Source organism: Theropithecus gelada, unplaced genomic scaffold, assembly GCF_003255815.1.
Source record: "Theropithecus gelada isolate Dixy unplaced genomic scaffold, Tgel_1.0 HiC_scaffold_15886, whole genome shotgun sequence".
Lineage (NCBI taxonomy): Eukaryota > Metazoa > Chordata > Mammalia > Primates > Cercopithecidae > Theropithecus > Theropithecus gelada.
In genome coordinates this window covers 578,602-599,523 of record NW_020257643.1, presented here as the reverse complement: position 1 = coordinate 599,523, position 20,922 = coordinate 578,602, and positions in this window count along the sequence as shown.

The following is a 20,922-nucleotide window of genomic DNA, read 5'->3' as shown; positions in this document are numbered from 1 at the left end:
TTCCATGAGCATGAGCTCACTGCTGAAATTCTTTAGCCATAAAGTGAGTGCATTGGTCAGAGACAATGCTGTGTGGAATACCATGACAGTGGATAAGGCATTCCATGAGTCCACTGATGGTAGTGTTGGCAGAAACAAGGTGTGCAAGATAGGCAAACCCACATCCAGAGTAAGTGTCTATTCCAGTGAGGACAAACCTGTGCCCTTTCCACGATGGAAGAGGTTCAATATAATCAACCTGCCGCCAGGTAGCTGGCTGATCACCCCAAGGAATGGTGCCATATCGAGGGCTCAGTGCTGGTCACTTCACCGCTGCTGGCAAATTGGGCACTCAGCGGTAGCCGTATCCAGGTCAGCCGTGGTGAGTGAAAGTCCATGTTGCTGAGCCCATTCATAATCTCCATCCCTGCCACCATGGCCACTTTGCTTATGGGCTCATTGGGCAATAAAAGGGGTGATGGGTGAAAGAGGCTGAGTGCTGTCCACAAAATGGGTCATCCTATCCACTTGATTATTAAACTTCTCCTCTGCTGAGGCCAATCATTGGTGAGCACTCACCTCACATGGGATACAAATATCTTCACAGTTTTGAATCATTCAGAGAGGTCCATCCACATACCTCTTCCACAAATTTCTTTGTCATCAATTTTCCAATCATGCTTCTTCCAAGTCCCTGACCATCCAGCCAAACCATTGGCTACAGCCCAGGAGTCAGGATATAATCACACATCTGGCCGTTTCTCCTTCCGTGCAAAGTGTACAACCAGGTGTGCTGCTTGAAATTCTGCCCACTGGGAAGATTTCCTTTCACTGCTGTCCTTCAGGGATGTCCTAAAAAGGGGCTGTAGTGCTACAGCTGTCCACTTTTGGGTGGTGCCTGCATATTGTGCAGGACCATCTGTGAACCAGGCCCTTGTCTTCATTATGCTTCTTGGTTCTCCATATATGTCCACTAATCTTAGGGAACTCCCCATGAGGCATCGGTGCAGGCTGGGGGAGAGAGGGCAGGGTGGAAGAAGTAGAGACCATGGACATTTGAGCCACTTCTCCATGTAACTCACTTGTACCTTCAGAACCTGCTTGAGCCTGATCACGTATATATCACTTCCATTTCGTGATGAAATGCTGCTGTGCACACCCCACCTATGGCTAGATGGGTCAGAAAGCACCCAATTCAGTTCAGATCACATGGCGACTTAATGACCCATAGTCAAATGTTCAGTTTCCACCAAAGCCTAGTAACTGGCCGAGAGCTGTCTTTCAAAAGGAGAGTAGTTTTCTACAGAAGAAGACAGGGCCTTGCTCCAAAATCCTGGAGGCTTCCAGTGTGATTCACCTATGGGGGATGACCAAAGGCTCAAAACAGCCTCCCTATCTGCCACTAAGACCAAGCACCATTGGATCTGCTGGGTTACGTGGCCCAAGCGTCAGAGAAGCTTGCACAGCAGCCTGGACCTGCTGCAAAACTGTCTCCACTTCTGGACCCCACTCAAAACAGACAGCCCTTCAAGTCACTCAATAAATGGGCCAGAGTAACACACCCAGTTGAGGTAAGACTCTCACTCAGAACAATCTTAATAGATTTGATATTTAGTATCTGCTTCTGAAGCTGGGAGATAGAATCCCTGAGTTCATCATTGTCTTTCATCACTTTGTCCACTGAACTTAGAAGCCACCAACCAGATTCATTATGTTCCTTGGTTCTCCACATATGGTCAAAGGTATTACGTATAGAGTCTCTAAACTCCTTGCCTCTCACGAGAGGTGAATGAGGAGTGTCAAATGCATTTATTTTGCATAACTCTCTAAACAGTTCACCCTAAGAACTATCAGTGTTCTCCGTACTATTAGAAGTAGAGTCCTTGCGTTTTGGGATTGAATAATATTAAGCAGCCAACTCCAGAAGTCCCAAAACCAATGAAGGAACTCCATCCTTAATATTCTGTTCTTCTAGAACCACTCCTGGTATGAAAATCTGTATTAGGGTTCTCTAGAGGAATGGAACTAATAGATATGTCCATATATATATATTTTATATATATATATATATCTCCATATATATGGATCCAAATATAAAGGGGAGTTTATTAAGTATTAACTCACATGATCACAAGGTCCCACAATAGGTCTTCTGCAGGCTGAAGAGCAACAATAGCCAGTCTGAGTTCCAGAACCTGGAGTCTGATGTTTGAGGGCAGGAAGCATCCAACATGGGAGAAAGATGGAGGCTGGGAGGTTAAGCCAGTCTCTCTTTTCACATTTTTCTGCCAGCTTATATTCTAACCATGCTGGCAGCTGATTAGATGGTGCCCACTCAGATTAAGGGTCTGCCTTTCCCAGCCCACTGACTCAGTGGTGAATCTCCTTTGGCAACACCCTCACAGACACACCCAGGATCAATACTTCGAATCCTTCAATCCAATCAAGTTGACACTCGGTATTAACGTCACACCCATGAAAGACAGCGGTGAAAGGAAACGCTCATAGTGGACAGAAGTTTGAGGAGTGCACCAGGTTGTTCAATTTGCTTGGAAGGAGAACGAGTCAAATAGGTCATTATATACTGATTCATGGCTGTGGCCAGGACTTGAGTGATTTGGCTGAATGGTCAAGTACTGAAATGGAACATAGTTAGAAAATAGATGGCAAGGAAACTTATGGGAGAGGCATGTGAATAGACCTCTCTTAATGGATAAAAACCATGAAGATATCTGTGTTTATGGTAATTCTCATCAAAGGGTGACTCAGTTGTGGAGAATTTAAATAATCAAGTGGATAGGATAACTCCTTGTGTAGATACCAGTCAGCCTCTTTCTCTAGCCATCTCTTGCGTTGCCCTATCGGCTCCTGAGCAATGTGGTCATGGTGGTTGGATAAAGGTGATACATGGATTCAGAAACGTGGACTTCCACTCTCCCAAACAAACCAGGCTGAAGCTATGGCTGAGTGTCTAATCAGTCAGCAGGAGAGACCAGCACTGAGCCCTTGATACGGCCTCATTCTCCTGGTGGACCAACAGGATACCTGGTGGCAGGTTGCTTACACTGCACTGCTTCCATCATGGAAGGGACAGTGTTCTGTTCTTAACTGAAATAGACACATACTCTGGATAAGGATTTGCCCTCTCTGAACAACATGCTTCCACCAAGACTACCATTTGTGTACTTACAGAATGCCTATCTGCTGTCCTGGTATTTCACACTACATTGCTTCTGATCAAAGAATTCACTTCACAGCAAAAGAAGTGTGGCAATGTTCCTTGCTCATGGAATTCACTGGTCTTAACATGTTTCTCACCATCCTTAAGCAGCTGGCTTGACAGAATAGAATGGCCTTTGAAGACACAGTTACAGCATCAGTTTGCTGGCAATACACTGCAAGGCAGGGTAAGGTTCTCAGAAGACTTATGCACTTTGAATTGGTGTCCAATATAATGTTCTTATCTTCAGCATTTCTATATAGTAACACTTATTAATTTTTTAGCAGGCTTCTTTTAGAGCTTATCCATGAAAAAGACTATATGTCCAGAAGTCTATCAATATTTACAGTATAGCTAGTATGTTACAAACTCACCATAATTCTTGTGTGGCTACTGTGTAATAGGCATCTCCGTGTTGGAAGCCACAGAATAGCATAGGAAGACTCTGGAATTTATTTGAATGCTAGATCCAGCAAATTTTAATGGTGAAATTTTGGGTAAGTCCAATGTGAATATGGTAATACATGAATATCTAAGCCCTATTTAATTTTCTCTTGTTCTTTCCCTAACTTATGTTTCTTTTTTTTTCCTTTCTTCTGTCCTTCTTTTCTTTTTTTATTTTTTTACCCACTTTTCATTTCTAGTTAGTGTCAGTTATACACCTGGCCCTGTATTCAGTGCAATGGATAAAAATAGTTAACTATCTAGGCTTGCTTCCTAGTAAAGTTAGGTGTGGATGTTTGCATATAAACAAATAAATCTAATGAAATTATAATTACAGTAACATTGCTAGTGAATACACATTTTAGAAGGACAAATGTGGGTGCAATCAACTTCGCTAAGTGAAAGAGAGATGCCAAGAAAATGTGGAAGAACAAATGGAATTTGAATGGAAATTTGGAGAATGGCAGGTGACTTCTATTGCTATAAGGCAATTTAATGTGGATGCTTTACTTGCTTTACTGATTTTTAGCAATTGGTTAAGCCAAGCAGAAATTGGTTAAGTCAGGCAATATGCAAAACTATCATTTTTCCAAAAACAAAAACGTTTTGAAGTAAAAAAGAGACACTTGAAGCAGGCTGTTTCAGAGTTGGAGAACTCAATAAAGCTCCAGTAAAAATACTAGAGAGAAGAAGTTCCGATGCTGTGTAAAATGTGAGTTCTTCAAATGCCCTGTTTAATATGAATAATTGGATAATTACTATATCATAAGAGCAACAATAACAACAGCAAGATTATGGGGTGGTATGAGGAAGAGAGATGCAGATGAAGGAATCACACTGGATTTCCTAGAGTTGGTAATGCATAAACTGAGTTTTAAAACATGAATATGAATGAGAAAGTTCAGCACATGGGCCCGGTGCGGTGACTCACGCCTGTAATCCCAGCACTTTGGGAGGCTGAGGTGGGCGGATCACGGGGTCAGGAGTTCGAGACCAGCCTGGCCAATATGGTGAAATCCCATCTCTACTAAAAATACAAAAATTAGCTGGACTTGATGGTGTATGCATGTAATCCCAGCTACGAGGCTGAGGCAGGAGAATCGCTTGAACCCAGGAGGGGGAGATTGCAGTGAGCTGAGATCGTGCTGCGGCACTCTAGCCTGGGTGACAGAGCAAGACTCCATCTGAAAAAAAAAAAAGTTTCTGGATCTGAGATAAGAGATGAATTAAGGAGAAAAACAGATAATGAAGGGTCTGTTTGTCATACAGTAGTCCCCCCATTATCCACAGGGGATATGTTGCAAGACTATAAAGGATGCCTGAAGCTAGATAGTACTGAACCCTATATATACTATATTTTTCTTTAATGTATATATGTACCAGTGATAAAGTTTAATTCATAAATTAGGTAAGAGATTGTAAGAGGTTACCCACAATAACTTATAATACAATAAAACAATTATAGCAACATGCTGTAATTAAAGTAAGATAAGGATTACCCGATCACAAGTTTTGTGATGCTGCAGTCAATCCAGTAACCGAGAAGGCTATGAAGTGAGTAAGGATACAAGGTGTATATGTTGAACAAAGGGATGATTCACGTCCTGGGTGAGGCAAAGCTGGACAGCACACGATTTCATCACACTACTCAGAATTGTGTGTGCAATTTAAAACTTACGAATTGTTTATTTCCGGAATTTTCCATTTAATATTCTTGGACTGAGGACTCAGCTGGCTTCTTTTGGCCCCAGTGGGTTCATACTGTCATATCCAATATAGTGCAATTTGTTTGAGTTCAGGTAATGTAAATGACTTGGTGGCAGATGACTCTTGCTGCTACACTGTATAAGGAAATAAGTTTAAAGATAATCTGACACTCCCAGATCCATGTGAGTTTCCATACAGAAGAGTTTTTCTATCACTGGAATCAAAACTAAAGCTGAGCACATTTGTATCTAAAAAAAAAAAAAAAAAGAAAAAAATCTCTGATTTACTTCCTCATCAAGACATTCTATAGTTACCACACGTGGGCGTCATTGTCAGTGAAGAGAGTAATTTTAATTTTGGAATTTGTTTGTAACCAAATGGCAATAGGAAAGATTATACATAAAATCTTTTGCTTTGTTGCTTGCTATATCTCAGCCTGGATGTTTCAAGTAAGAAATTATGTATTACATATATATCATGCAAGAAAGAAGATAAATGATTTATAATATTTAGTCTGACTCTGATTCATTTTAATCTTATTTCTCTTTATTTGGAAAATGAACGACACGCAAAAACATCCTAGTATCGTTCTACTCTTTATATACCTAATTAGAACTACTCAAGTCATTTTCTGGCAGTGTTTTCTCTGATTCAATTCCAGAAAACATACATAATTATCAAGGTAGTTTCAACTTTCCTAATTTCTTTTTTTCATTTAGTAAATTAATCCAAGTTCAAGATTTTCACTTCTATTTCATACAAAATGGGGAGATGCCTATGAGGTGTTAATATTCTCCTTTTCTGAGGACACCACAGAAAGGAATTAAGTTACCTTACATGGGGGAAAAAGCTTATAGAGCTTAATAGACATTAGAACGTACACTTTTTTTTTAAACCAATGATTTTTAGAGAATTATTTATTCCGTTTTTTGTAACTTTTAAGTTCTGGGGCACATGAACAGAATGTGCAGATTTGTTACATAGGTAAGCATGTGTTGTGGGGGTTTGCTATACAGATTATTTCAGGTATTAAGCCCAGTATCCATTTGTTATTTTTCCTGATCCTCTCTCTCTTCCCACCTCCACCCTCTGGTGTAGGCCCCAGTGGGTGTTGTTCCCCTCTGTGTGTCCATTTGTTCTCATCATTTAGCTTCCACTTATAAGTGAGAACAATCGGTATTTGGTTTTCTGTTCCTGAGTTAGTTTGCTAAGGATAATGTCCTCCAGCTCCATCCAAGTCTCAGCAAAGGACATGATCTTCTTCTTTTTTATGGCTGCACAGGGGAATTACTTATTCTAAATAAAGCTTGCATAGTGGGAATTATTTGTTCTACAACATGGATGATGTAGATGAAAACTTCTGAAGATTATCGATGAAACTAGTCCTGATCTTGTCCTTTAAATTTACATTATGTAATTTTGCATGCTCTAAAAAAAGTAGAAATTTTACAAAGAACTCTTAATGGACTTTGAACAAATGTCCTTTCAGACCACAGTATTTGTCTTCTGTGGGAGCTCATCTAAGTGTGGAGCTCATCTGCATATTCCTTCATTTATTTGTCAAGTATTTATCTTCTCAGTTCCTTGTATCTACTAGTTGCTGAAGACACAAAAAGGAAAACACACGGTCTCTGATCTGAAGGATTTAAGAGTCTACTGTAGAGGTAATTGGTTGGTAAACAAATAATTTCACATAATGTAATGGCCCCATTTCTTTTTTGGATATAGACATTTGCAAAGGCAAACTTGCTCATCCCAACAGTGAAACTCAGAAAAGTGACAAAATAGATGGTTAAAATTCCATTATTGTCATGAAACACACATTGTGTAATTTCGTTTTGTTTTTTTTTTCAGATGGAGTCTTGCTCTGTCGCCCAGGCTGGAGTGCAGTGGCAGGATCTCGGCTCGCTGCAAGCTTCGCCTCTGCATCCGGGTTCAAGCCATTCTCCTGCCTCAGCCTCCCGAGTAGCTGGGATTACAGGCACCCGCCACCACGCCCAGCTGATTTTTTGTATTTTTAATAGAGACGGGTTTTCACCGTGTTAGCCAGGATGTTCTGGATCTCCTGACCTCCTGATTCGCCCGCCTCGGCCTCCCAAAGTGCTGGGAGTACAGGCGTGAGCCACGGCGCCTGGATGTGTAATTTCACTTATTTTAAAAAAGCAGAGATTTGTTTCATGGCTAAGGATGGTCGATCTTGGTGAATGTTTATTACTTACTGATTTTTGAATGTTAAATAAGCTTTTCCTTCTTGAGATAAATCTCATTCAGTTATGATGCATTGTCTATTTTTACATATTACTGAATACAGTTTGCTAATATTTTGTTAAGACTTTACACCTTTTCTCATGACAGTTGCATATTTTCCTCCACTTTTGGTATTAAAGTTATGCCGCTTGCATCTATCTTCTGGAAGCGTTTTTGTACATTGGTATTACTTCTTTCTTAACTGTTTGATAGAATTGCCCAGTAAAGTCATTTAAGCCCTAGAAATTTCCTAGTGAAAGGATGTAAACTACAAGTCCAATTTATTTCATAAATACAATATCATTCTGATTATTTATTTTTAAGTAAGAATTGATAATTTGCCTCTTAATTTGTCCACTTCATCTCGGTTCTTAATGTATGAATATAATGTCATCTACAATAATAGAATCAAATTAGAAATCAATAGGAGAATGACAATAGAAAAATCACAACACATGGAAATTAAACAACAAATTTCTAAAAAATGTATTGGTCAACAAGAAATCTTATAAAAATAAAAAATACATAGAGATGAATAAACATGAAGGTACAACATCTAAAAACATGTGGAAAAACTTTGGATGAAATGACATACCCCTATTTTCCCTGTTCCAAACCCTTATATGCAATTATAAATTCTGGAAGTGACAAAAGAGACAAAAAAAAAAAAAAACTCTGAAAAGTATTGAGAAAAATGAATCAAGGATCCTAGGACAGGAGGAACAAAACAAAGGCAGGGTGTCTGTTGTTCCAAAAGTACCAACAGAGGGAGAGCATCCAGACCGAGCATTTTCCTCACCATTTAGTGACAGACATAACTAAAAAGAGCCTGTCTTTTTTCAAGTTGGGCAGAAATATAACTAAACAAACTAGCAGAATCTATTGACATATACAAAACACTACATAGGTACAACTACAGCAGAATACATATTGTTTTTCACTTCATGAGCCCATGAAATATTCACCAAGATGTACCATATCCTGCGTTATAAAACAAACAGAAAGCATTTTAAATTAATTTAAAATTTTTAAAAGGTGTATTTCTTACCATAATGAAATCAAATGAGAAATCAGTAGTATAATGATAAAAAAAATTCTAAGCCTTAAAATTAAATAAGGAACTTTTAAATAATCCATGGGTCAAATAGAAAAGTCAACTTGTAATGATTTGTAGGGAGAAGCTAGAACAAAATTTAGAGGACAATTTATAGCACTAAATGCTTTCATTAGATTCAAAAATCACACATTATGCTCAACTGATTTTTGACAAAGGAACAAAAACAATTCAATTTCAACAAAAGGTGCTAGAACAATTGGAAATTCACAGGAAAAAAAATGAAAGAAACCTTGAACTAAATCTCATATAAAAATTGAAATAGACTTAAATGTAAATGCTTTCATTACAAGGGAGAAAGTTCTTAAATCAGTAATAGATGTTCTTCCCTCAAGACACTGAAAAAGGAAGAGCAAATTAAACTGAAAGCAAGCTGAAGGAAGAAAATAATAAATAGCAGAACTAAAAAATTAAAGTGAAAAAGACAGAATATTGGGAAAATCAATAGAACAAGTATCTATTTATCTGAATAAATCGATAAAATTGATAAGCCTTTAGCAAAATCAAAAAAGATAAAAAGAGAGACAACCTAAATCATCAATATCAAGAATAAAATAGGAAAATATATTCTGCAGGCATCAGAAAGATAAGATCATATCATGAACAACTTTACAAACATGAACTTAAAAACCTGTAAGAAGTGGATTCTTGAATGGATTCCATAAATTCTAGAATTTATCCACACAACCAAAATGAAATAATCTGAATAACTTCATTAATTTCAAGAAATTGAATTTATAATTAAAATTTTCCACCCTCCCAAAAAAATCTGAAACTAATATTTTTCACTGGAGAATTTCATCAATTTAAATAATACCAGTTTGACAATATCTACTAGAAAATAGCAGAGTCCACTCTATCACTGGATCTTTAAAAAAAAAATAGAGGAGAGAACACTTTATAACTCATTTTATGAAACCAGTATTACTTTGATACCTCAAACAGTATAAAACAGTATTAATAATGAAGGCCAATATCTCTTATGAATTTAGCTATAAATGTCCTTCAATATATTAGCTTACGCAATCAAGCAATGTGTATAAAAAGTTATATACCATGAGCGATGGTTAGTACTGGGTGTCAACTTGATTGGATTAAAGGATACAAAGCATTAATCTTGGGTGTGTCTGTGTGGGTGTTGCCAAAAGATATTAACATTTGAGTCAGTGAGCTGGGGAAAGCAGACCCATCCTTAATCTGGTGAGCACAATCTAATCAGATTCCAGAGAATATAAAGAGGGCAGAAAAACATGAAAAGGAAAGACAGGCCTAGCCTCCCAGCCTACATCTTTGTCCTGTGCTGGACACTTCCTGCCCTTGAGCATCGGACCCCAAGTTATTCAGTTTTGGAACTGGCTCTCCTTGTTCCTCAGCTTGCAGACAGCCTATTGTGGGACCTTGTGGTTCTGTCCCTTTAAGAGAACCCTGATTAATACACCATGACCAAATAAGAAATCTTCCACAAATGTCAGGATGGCCTACTGTTTGAAGGTTGGTCAATCAATATAACCTACCAGATCAAAACCTAAAGGAAAGATTATCTATCAACTAATGCAGAAAAAATGTTAGACAGAAGGTAACATCCAGTCATGAAACAGTCTTATAAAATAGAAACAGAGGGGAATTATCTCAATTCGATAAAGAACAATTAATAAATACAAAAAAATTACAGATGAGAATATATTTTGGGTAAAAGACTGATTTTTTTCCTCCTAAAATAGAGAACAAGCAAGAAAGCCCATTCTTATTATTCCTATGCAACATATTATTGGAGCTCTAGTCTACTGTAATTAAGGTAAAAAAGAAATGTACAAGACATACAGATTTGAAATAAATAAATAAAATGATCTATATTTACAGATGGCATGACATAATTGTCCATGTAGTAAATCTCAAGAAATCTAATATTATTAATAACTCTTCCTAGAATTTATATGTACGTTAAGCAAGAACACAGGATAAAAGATCAACACAAAAATTGATCACGTTTATGTATACTAAAAATAGTCATGCAATCAACAAAATTAAAAGCACAATACCAGCTACAAATGTTCCAAATATAGTAACTTATTTCAGTACACTAGTAACAAACATGCAAAGGATTTGTATATAAAGTATTTTAAAATGTTGATGATAGAAATCAAAGATCTCAATAACTAGATAAACATACCACCATCTTAATTTGCAGGACAATGTAGTAGCATATTGGTGAAGACAAATAAACTTAATGAGCTCAGACAAAGACTTACACACTTACACTCAACTGACTTTTGACAAAGTAGCAAAAACAATTCAATTTCAACAAAAGATGCTGGAACAATGGGAAATTCACAGGTGAAAAAAATGAAAGAAACCTTGAACTAAATCTCATACAAAAATTTAAAGACTTAAATGTAAACAAAAAACTATAAAACATTTAGAGAAAATTATTTAATCCCCTAACTCCCCCTCCCCCACAAAATGCACAAAAGAAATAGAAGAGTTTTCAGCATAAAGGCAAGGCAAGGAGTTCTTAAACTTGTCAAAAAAGAATTGTCTAGAAAAGGAAAAACTAACAAATTGGACTTCATCAAAATAAAAACTTTTGCTGTGTGGAAGCCTATGTGAAAAGGATACAAAAACAAACTAAAAAATGTGAGAAAATATTTGCAACTGACATATCTGACACAGGAGTAGTTTCTACATTATACAAAGACCTCTTCAAAATCAACAGTACAAACATCCAAATAACTGACAACACCAAGTCCTGGTGAGGATGCAGAACCACTGGAATTGTATACATTGCTGGCATAAATCCAAAACGGTATAGCCATTTTTGAAAGCAGCCGGGCAATTTCTCATTAAGTTTTATAATTTTTATAATTATTACTATTATTAATTACCATATGTCCCAGCAATATCACTCCTGTTATTTACCCTTGGAAAGAAAACCTGTTCATGAATAGAGAGGTTATTAAAAATCACCTAACCCTGGTAAAAGCACAAACATCTTTCATTTGCTACATGGTTAAATAAACTGTGATGCATTCATACAATAGATTGTTTCTCAAAAATAAAAAGGAGCAGACTAATGATATACATAAAAACATGGAAGGATCTCAAATAAAACATTCTATTTTAAAAACATCAGACTCAAAGGGCTATAAACTCTATCATTCTATTTATATAAGATTCTGATAGAGGTAAACCTATCAGTGGCTATTTAGGGGTAGGAGTTGGAAGAATGAGGGACTGCAAAGGAAACACAAGACATTTTTGGTCTGTTCTACACTTGTGCAAAGGAGCACAGGACATTTGATATTTGATCTACACTTTAATTATGGTGGTTGATAAAGGACTGTGTATCTTGTTAAAACTCTTAGAAGTAACACCAAAGAGAGGATTCAGCATTTTACTTTAATAGAAATATAAATGGCATAAAAATTGTGAAACACGTAGGAATAAATGGAAAAACAGACATGTAAGACCAAACAACTATAAAATTATTGAGATAAATTAAATAAATGGTGAAATACATTATGTTCAGGGATTGTATTGTTCATTGCCATTCCCTAAATTTATCTAAAGACTTGAAGGAATTTCTACCAAATTTCCAACAGGCTTTTCGTTTAAAATAAATTATAAAATTTATTTGGAAAGGGTAAGTTTATTAATCCGCAGAAAAAAAGTCTTGAAAACAAAGAACAAAGTTGGAAGATGTATTACTTGATTTTAAGATTTACTCAAAAGTTATACTAATCAATCATTGATCAAAGGCTACATAAATATTTCTGTGAAAGATAACAGAAAGTCATATGTGATATATAAGGGGTGTGTGTGTGTGTGTGTGTGCATGCGCACGCACGTGTGTGCAGGCTATTTATTTTCAACAAATATACCAGAGTAATTAATGAGATGTTTTCACAAAAACTTTGTTTTGTGTTTTCGTATAAACATTGACTCTTTTCCTCCTCAGACACAAGGAGTATTCTGAAATGGATCATAGACCTACACATGAAATTCAGAATCATAAGGCTTCTGGAGACTGTAATAGAAAATTTATAACATTGTGGTAAGAACAGATTTCATAGACAGGATACAATAAACACAACCCGTAAAAAAGGTCTAAAATTGGATTTTATCAAAATTAAAAATTTTACTTATCAAATGACAATATTAAGGATACAAATAGGCAAACTACTCTCTAGGAAAAATAGTTGCAGCAATATATGAAAAAAGAACTCTATCCAGAATACATAAAGAATATTTATAAATCAATATTTAACAATCTAATAATTACTAGGTAACATAATTGAATAGACTCTTTACAAAATAAGATATACAAATGGTCTGTAAGGCATGAAAAGATATTTGACATCACTATTAATCAGTGAAATGGAAATTACAGTTACAATGATATTCTACTTCATGCTCACTAGAATTGTTACAATTAAAAACAACTAATAAAAACATATCTAAGGATATGCAAAAACTGGAGCCTTGATACTTTGCTAGTGGGAGTATAAGATTCAAACATTTAAAAAATATGAACCAATTTTCTAGCAAGTTTAATCATAACAGCATCCAGCTGGAAAAAAAGTCCCTCAACTTCTGAATGGATAAACAAATTGTGTTATAGCCATACAATTGAATACTTGATAGCAATTTGAAAATGTCTACCATATTAATCAAAAACATTAATATCAAAAGTATTGTATTAAGTTAAAGGAGCCTGCCCAACACAATAGAATACATAGGATATAATATCATTCATATTGCATACAGTAAGTCCTCACTTAATGTCATTGATAAGTTCTGAAAAATGAGACTTTAAGCAACATTGTATATAATGAAACGATTTTTTTCATAAACTAATTAGTATAAATAAGAGCTAAGATTCTGCGACCTATTTCTGGTCTCAAAATCATCACCAAATTTCTAAATAAAGAACAAAATGTTTATAATATTAATCATTTAAATACATGTGAAATATACATGCATTTCAGAAAGATTAAGAAGAAGCAGCAAAGCAATGATTTACCTAATTATTCTATTTCAGGATTTCAGGTGGTCAGATTCTATCTCAGCAGGTCAGGGAACAAGGTGGGAACCAACCCTGGATACAACACCATTCCATTGCAGGGCACACTCCCACACTCACACTCATTCACACCAGGACCATGGAGACATGCAAATTCACCTCACATGCACAGCTGTGAAGTGTGTGAGGAAACCTGAGTACCCATAGAAAACCCAAGGAGACATGCTAAGAGTGTGCAAACTCCAGTGACTCTGGCCAGGAATTAATTTTTTTTTTTTTCTCATCAACATTATGATGAAACAGGGTTCTTCAAGAACAATGATATTCAAGGAACTGCTGTGTAACTGAAAGCAAAACCAATCTATGGCAGTAAATATCACATAGTTGCAGGGGGAGGGAGCTTACTGTTGACTAGAAAGTCCTATAATAAAACGTTCAAGGAGAGGGGAAATAATTGTATTCACTATTTTTGGTAGTGGCTACAAAGGTGTATACAATTGCCCAAATTTATTGAATATAAAATTTAAGACCTGTGTAATTTATTGCATATTATTTATATCTCAAAATATACAGTGTGATGAGTCCTATGAAGGTTAAGGGCAGAAAGTTGGAGAAGGCATGAAAGAAGCACTCAACCCAGGCATGGAGGCCCTGGGTGTACCTGACATTTCTCCCAGCCAATAGACAAGACAAGGCCTTGAATAAAAAGCATGGACCAAGAGCCAAGTTGAGTGTCACAGTGTAGGGAAACTAGAGTGAAAATTCAAGCTAGATGTGATCTTCAATTTCTTTATTTTGCTTTGACATTTTAAATTGTTCCAGTCTGTTCTCAATTATGCCAACGGATAATAGGGAAAAGAATTTTATCCTTGATTGGGTCAGACTCCAGTGTACCCCTGAGACCACCATGGGTGTTGGAGATGAAGTATGTGAGGAAGATGCTCGAGGCCCTGGTTCTCAAAGTGTGGACTTCAAAGTGTGGTCCTAGGAACCACAGCACGTGTATTACCCGGGAGCTGGTTAGAATTAGAAATTCCTGAGGCCCAATTTAGACGGTCTGAATCAGACACTCAGATTGCCTAGTAATTTGTGTTTTAAACATAAGCATTCAAGTTGATTCTGATGTAAACTGAGTCTGAAAATCGGTCTTCAGTGGCAAAGAGAATGATCAGAAAAAAACGTTTTCATGGCTGCAAGAGTCAGCACCTTCCTTCTTGGCTCTTCATCTTTGTCCTATCCTAGAAGATTAAGATCTAATTATTTTATGTAGGTCTAAGGTGGCCCTTAGGTATTTACACTATAATAAATCCCATGGGATGCTGCTGCAGCTGGACTAGACACCACAGAAAACTGAGGATTATATAATTAAGGACAAAAAGTGTCTTTATATAAGGAAAGGGAAGCTTTCTAGAGGAGGTGATACCAATGTGAGCATAAAAGGGATAGGTTTTAGCCACAAATGTAAGAAGTAATTTCTATTTTAAGAAATAGTACATACAGTTGACTTTTAAATAATGCAGAAGTTTGGGAACCACTACCCCACCACTGCAGTCAAAAGTCTACTTATAACTTTTGACTTTTCAAAAACTGAACTGCTAATAGCCTACTGTTGATCAGAAAAGTCTATTGACAACATAGACAGTCAATTAATTCATATTTTGTATGTTACATGTATTACATTCTTACACTAGCATAAGCTAGAGAGAAGAGAGGTTATTAAGAAAATTATTAGGAAGAGAATATATATTTACTATTCATTAAGTGGAAGTGGACCATCGCAAAGGTCCTCATCCTCACCATCTCCATGGTGAGTAGCTGGAGGAGGAGGAGGAAGAGAAGGGTTTGGTCTCACTGTCTCCAGGGTGGCAGAGATGGAAGAAAATCCACCTATAGGTAGATCCCTGCAATTCAAACCTGTGCCTTTAGTGGGTCAACTGGAATGAGAGTACTGCCAGCCAGTCAAAAGCTACATGCTGAGAACTGAGATGATGTGAATCAATTAGGTTGGTAGGAAAATCAATAAGAATAGTAAAGAGATATATTATTCCATCATTAAAATGCCAGTGGGCAATAGTAGAAAATAAAGGCTGCATGGATGGGCAGAGTGGCTCACGCCTGTAATCCCAGCACTTTGGGAGGCTGAGGTGGGCGGATCACCTGAGGTCGGGCGTTCAAGAGCAGCCTGACCAACATGGAGAAACCCCATCTCTACTAAAAACAATAAATTAGCCGGGCATGGTGGTGCATGCCTGTAATCCCAGCTACTCGGGAGGCTGAAACAGGAGAATCGCTTGATCCCAGGAGGCCGAGGTTGCAGTGAGCCGAGATTGCGCCATTGCACTCCAGCCTGGGCAACAAGAGCAAAACTCCATATGAAAAAAAAAAAAAAGTAAAGAAAAGAAAAGAATGGCCACAGAGAACAATGGGGGCTTATCCACTGATTGACCACAGCACATGCTGGTGGCCAAGGGCCTGCCTTCCAGCTACTTGCTTCACCAAGTGACTCTCAAGTCCTTTGGAACTGGGTTTCTGCTTTGTGGCCACGTAAATTGATCTTGATCTGCTCCTTGCTAATCTCTAAACCTGTTACGCTAGTCTCTTCATATCTTTTGTGTATATCTCATTCTGTTCTCCTCATCTAATTTCCTTTTGCCAGTAAAGAAATTTGTTTAGTGTAATACACACTTCACAGTCATTTTACATATCTTAGCCAGCTTTTTAACCTGACACCTGCTACTGAGATATGCATTGTTCCACTTTCCAGATGAGGGAATTAGGTCTCAGATGGCTTAAGTGTCCTAGCCAAGGTCATATGGGTTGTTAGAGACAGAGTGACCCTGCAGACATACTCTTTTTATTCTTAGATTATTACTAATTTTGATTCACCCTAGCTTCAGGATTGCTTTCAGGGAAGTCAGTGGAAGGAAGAAGAAATCATTCTTAGACTCTTTCCAAGGCATAACTCTTAATGTTTGTTGCTGCCTTTTAATTTTCCCCTGCTGCCTCCTATTACTCGTCTCAGTAACTGCATTATTTAACTCTATTAAATATTTAGGAGTGCAGTATGAGAGATGTCATACAAAATAAAGTTTTATTATCCACAGGATACAGGTACACACATAAATTATGCGCAGAGACAGATGCACAATCCAGAGAACTATTACGCCCCTGGGGGAATGACGATTGTTGTATCATCAGCCTGAGCTCATATTCTTTACCTTCTTTCCTCTCAGGCTTGGGTCGTGGCATGGCTATTTATGCCTTTCTGATCTCGAAGTGGAATGACCTCAGTGCAGTGTTCTGCTAGGAGACAATGTCAGGGCTGATCATAGAGCTGATTCACTGTGCCCCAGGTGACAGGATCCATCCTTCAAAAGGGGTAAAGGTCAGCAGTCTCTTAGATCGTTCCAGTTCTATGGTTACAGATTGCATCCATTTCCAGAATGCTTAGCCTCTAACTCATATGCAAGGTGACATGATTGCTAAATGGCAAACTTAGAACTAGAACCCTGTATTTGCTAATCTTGAAAATTCTTTGCATTTACTTTTGGGTTTCAGGAGTTAATTTTGCCCTCTTATATTGAATGTGGTGATTGTTGCCCAGTGGTGATGAAGCGACTGTGCGTAGAAAGAATAGATCATGCTGACTTTCTGAACATAACTTCTTTTTTTTTTTTTTGAGACAGAGTCTTGCTCTGTCGCCCAGGCTGGAGTGCAGTGGCTGGATCTCAGCTCACTGCAAGCTCTGCCTCCCGGATTTACGTCATTCTCCTGCCTCAGCCTCCCGAGTAGCTGGGACTACAGGCGCCCGCCACCTTGCCAGGCTAGTTTTTTTGTATTTTTTAATAGAGACGGGGTTTCACCGTGTTAGCCAGGATGGTCTGGATCTCCTGACCTCGTGATCCACCTGTCTCGGCCTCCCAAAGTGCTGGGATTACAGGCTTGAGCCACCGCGCCCGGACTGAACATAACTTCTATAGCAACATCTGCATATCCATACTGCCTCTTCCTCTGATGGTCTTTCCACCTGCATGCCTTTATGTGCACAAGCATTGAGCCCTGGCAAATAGTTACTACACAATAAACATTTGCTTCTCCATTCCTTTTTTAACAAATATTTATTTGTAACCATTTTATGCTAAATATTGTTTTAGCCACTGAAGATAAAACACTAAGTGATAGAAATAAAGACTGTACTCTCTAGATCCTAGTTGGGGAGACAGCTACCATTAAATAAATACATAAATGAATGAGAATTGCTTAGTGCAGTGGCAGTGTATAAAGGGAATTTTGGAACACATTAGTTATTGAATGTTTAATAAGTAAATATGTGTCATAAGTGAATGTATGTCTGAATTATGTAAAAAAGATTACCCTTTAGCTCCTGATGGACAATAAAAATAATAATAATAATTGGAGGTTATAAAACCAATATGGGGTTAAATTTAAAAATATGGTGGTGATGGAAGTGTGGTAGGGAGAATAGTGACCCCAAAAGATGTCCAGGTTCTAATCCCTGGCATTTGTGAATATGTTACCTTACATGGCAAAAGCGACTTTAGAGATGTGAGTAAGGAGAAGGGCCTGGAGATGAGGAGGTTATCCTGGGCTATCTGGGTAGGTCCAATCTGATCACAAGAATCCTTAAGAGTTGAGAACCTTGAGTTGATCAGAGACAGATGTGACAACAGAGCAGGTTCATGGAGATAGCATTGAATGAAATCAAAATATTGTACCCCAAATATACTTCGTTGACATATTTCATGATGACTATTCAGAAGGCCTGCAGACAGAAGTAGCCCTGCTAAGCTGTCTTTTGTGGGGGAGATTTGCATCTGTCGGGAATCTGCATTGATGCAGACATGCTTTCTCTGAGGCCTTCCCTTGTCCAGAACTAGGGAAGATTAACTGAGAGTCTAACACCTCTAAAGGTCTGAAAGAAACGTGTTCCATCCCTTCTCTCTGAGAGCTGCTCCCTGTCAGGGTTCATTTACATATCAAGACCACCTTTGCTAGCCAGTCCTCTTCTTCTCCCCATCCCATAACCAGTCTTACCAGGATCCAAATTCCCTTTCTTTCTGTCACCACAAGATGGCATATAAGCTTCTGAACTCCACTGGGGCATTGGGCTAATAACTGTGGTTCTCCCCAATGTGCACGTTTAACAATTAGGTATGCCATTTCCCTTATTAGTCTGCCGTTGTCAGTTGATTTTTCAGTGAACTTTGAGAGGGCAAGGAGGAAGATTTTCCTTGGATTCTACAACAGCATAATAAAGACAGGTTTTGAAGGTGGTGGAACAGGACCCTAAGCCATGGTCTGCAAGCAGCCTCTAGAACCAAATGTAGGTGATGGAACAAGATTCTCTCTATAATCTCAAGAAGCAGCACAGTCCGGGCAGACACTTTCGTCTTCGCCTAGTAAAGCTGACGTTGCCATTCTGACATGTAAAATTCTACGATTGTAAATTGGTGTTGATTCAAGTCACTAAATTAGCGTTGATTTGTCACAATAGCAACAGGAAACTCATGCAGTCACCATAGAGTGATATGACGTCAACAGAATCAGAACATCATTATCTTCACTCTCATTTGTCCTGATTTTTCTTTCATAATAGCATTATACTTTTTTTCCAGGAACCTTTAATTTTGCAGATCCTCAAACTTTTTGAAAACCTTTGAGGTAATCATATCACAAGGATGTGTTGAAACTTCATGTTCCATTTCTCTTTGGAAACAAAAGTTTTTTGTGAATACAGGATTGCTACTATGAGATCTCTCGACGAGCCCCTGGCAACACTTTTATTTGAGAAAATAAAGTGTTTGAAAAGAACTCTTTTTATCCCAGTTTGACTGTTGAAAGTAATTGTCTCTGGTAAAAATGAAAACAAAAACAAAAACTTTTTTCTCTTAGTCGTAGTGCAATATAAAAAATAGAAAAAAGTCTACTTTTTAATTTTAATATACTAGATAAGTTTCTAAAATGTTCTTTTTGCTGTCTGCAGCATGTAGCAGAAGATATTTAATTTTGTTCTCCTATTATTTATTTGTTGATTTTTTTGTCTGTTTAATGTTTATCTTCTCCCATATTTTTGGAGCATATTTGCTAAATACTAAAATTTGGGGGATTAATTAATTAATCCCTTAGTTAATGAGTGTATAAATGAATGGAGGGATTTTTATATTGGATTTTTTAAAATCTTATCTTATTGCACCAGAATCATACACTCCCGAAGAATATTAAGTAGTAAAATAATGCGCTTTGTTTCACGTAAATTGGTTCTTCCTCTGCATTTAACGTAGCAAATCTAACCCTCCTCTTGTTGAATATGAGAAGTTAGCGCTTTGTGAGACGTTCCTATTGCAAGACATTTAGTAAGTGCTTTACATGTGCTATTTATTGCTATAACCAAACTTCTCTATGTTGCTTCTCTGATGAACACTCCTTTGTCAGAATGCACACATACAAATTGAATAATTATCTTATTTTCTGAACGTGAATTGGGCTATGGTCTGATAGAAGAATACCATTTGAACCCAAGACTACATCCAAACCATCCTGAATATAATTCTGTAACCTCTAATACCCTATCATATACTTTGATGGACAAGATAAGGAAATGAGTCATAGCTTATACCTTTGAGCTTAGTAAAACTATCTATAATCTCTCTTTCTCTCCCTCCCCCATTCCTCCTTCCCTCTCTGCATCCAATTTCTCTATATATCTATCCCTCCATTGTACTTGAGTGCCCAGCCCTTTGTGTACCCTGTTCTATTTTGGTGAGAATTGCTGTGATGTCCCTTTCTTAGGGTTAAGGCCCTGTTAATAAGAGGTAGTTCATACTAAGATTCCCATCCTTTAACTAGAATACATCATAACATAGAGACTAAAGACTTTGGACTTATTGTTGGTCGAAGCAAATTCTTTGTAGTGATTAAATGAAGGCAGTGATGGTCTAGCAAGACTATCTGAACATCTAATATACTCAATGGTTTTGGGCTGTCCAGTCCTGCTTACCTGGGAAATATCAATAAATCCAGCCGGCTCCCTATAAAGACAGACCCCTGAGGCCGATTATTTGGTTAAGCCTTAGGCAAATGAAAATGCAGGGAGTCAATGCTGGTTTGCCCTGCCGGGATACACTGGTGGAAGTGTTGGCTCAGCTTTGGGCACAAGCAGAAAGGGGCCTG